The sequence below is a fragment of the Colobus angolensis genome, unplaced genomic scaffold, assembly GCF_000951035.1.
Source record: "Colobus angolensis palliatus isolate OR3802 unplaced genomic scaffold, Cang.pa_1.0 Scaffold100, whole genome shotgun sequence".
Classification (NCBI taxonomy): domain Eukaryota; kingdom Metazoa; phylum Chordata; class Mammalia; order Primates; family Cercopithecidae; genus Colobus; species Colobus angolensis.
The window spans coordinates 6,220,641-6,222,411 of record NW_012110920.1 but is presented as its reverse complement, the minus strand read 5'-3'; the positions used below and the strand labels follow the sequence as shown (position 1 = coordinate 6,222,411).

Genomic DNA, 1,771 nt, shown 5'->3' with positions numbered 1-1,771 from the left:
GCACTTAAAGAAAAACAGAAAATGAAAAAACACAAAATCCTGAAAAGTAAATAAACGCCCCTCATCAGCACACTGGTATCAAAACACACATCCACAGCATGTCTTACTCCTACGGGAAACAATCCTTGCTTATTGGAGGTGCATATCTACATTCAAGGGCTTACCATTATCTTCTTAGGAATAGGCCAAAAGGAAACAGAAAACCCACATTAAAAAAAAAAAAAGTTTCTTTTCCCTAAACGTTTTCTTGAAGCTGAATGTGAAGTGGAGAGCACGTCAGTCGTCCTCGTTGTTCTCGTTGAAGTCGTCGTCCTCGTCATCCTCCCGGACGCAGGACACCGGGGTCTCCACCCTGGAGCCACTGTACTGAGGTTGGAGCTTGTGGCCAGCATCCCATGCGCACCGTTGGTCAGGTCACTGGCAGAGAGTTTCGTGCCGTTAGACGTGGAACGTGCTATCGTGATAAACACGCCTCCAACAGTTAGTTCCCTGAGCCATTTCTGTCACGTACAGCTCCAGGGCCCCTGGGACCAGACTTCTGGCCATTTTAAGGTCTTCGGCAGAGCAGCTTCCAGACTCCAGCTCACAAGCTGTGCTCATCCGCTTCAGCACTTCTATGTCATCGTATATTTCAGATGTGTTGTCAAATTTAAACAGATACTCAGATTTGTCGTTGGAGATGCTGCAGTCGATGACAGTCTTCTTGCTGGGTTAACGATGATGAAGGGCAGGTGGATGAGCGAGCTGGGCGTCCTTGGCCAGCTGGCCTGCTACTCCTCCTGCTGGTTTCTCTCTTCACCAGATTCATGAAGGCAATTTGCTGTCGAATAAAAAAACCTGAAATTGAGATTTTCTGTTTTATTCTGTCAAGTCTCCTCCGTCTTTCCACCTCTAAGTTCTGACATTCCTGAGTCAAGTTGGTGGGCAGACCAACCCACTTGATCTCCTTTTTCTCCTTGGAGATGATGTTCATGGCCATCAGCACGTTTAAGGCATTGTAGACGCGCCGTCGATGTTCTCGTCATGAGCTGACTCACTTGGTAAGATCTGGTTGCCGGCAGCACTGAACTCTGCGACCAGCTCTTCCGCCACTTCGTGGTAGGAAGTGGTCCCTTTCCACTGCACCTTGTCTCAGACCTTCATGGAGAAATGCCACAGGCCTTGCTTGCCATTCTTTTCTCCTTTCCTGTTGCGCTTCCCGGCAGACCAACCACGGCTGGTTCTGAGAGGTAAAGTGAGTGCTGGCGGTGTGTGGCCTACTACCACGAGGGTATTTGACGCTGCCGGTTTCTAAGGTGTACCGGTTACCACTTGCTGGGCAATGTTGTCATTGAACTGTACAAAGATTTTCGACAAGAGCTGCTTCCCGAGCGGGTTGACAGTGGAGGGGTGAACTGTCACAAGGGACACTAACGCCTTTTCCCGGACTAAGGTTCTGGTCTATGAAGACCTTGAGTTCTCCGTTGGCTTCAATTAGACCGGCAACTTTTGCCATGTTACCAGATCTGGGAAATCAATGCTGTAAACGATCACCCTCCCGGAGAAGAAAAATAATGTTTCTGGGCGCAGCCCCTGCGTTCCGGAGCAACGTGCAGACCCGCGGGACCACCCCAGACCCCGGCGGCGCCGGCCCAGCTGACAGGTAACTCTAACAAGTGGGCTTCCGGGATCCGAGTCGCGCGCCTGTCACTAGGCCTCCGGCTGCCTCTGCAAGCCTCCAGCGCGCGCTGGAACCGGGTACCCGCAGGCCGCCGTGGGGCGGCCTCTCCTC

General features: G+C 51.6%; 1 pseudogene; it reads right to left on the bottom strand.

Annotated features, from left to right (window-relative positions):
• Positions 1 to 276: 276 nt before the first annotated feature.
• Positions 277 to 1,495, bottom strand: LOC105508951 (annotated as a pseudogene).
• Positions 1,496 to 1,771: the final 276 nt, after the last annotated feature.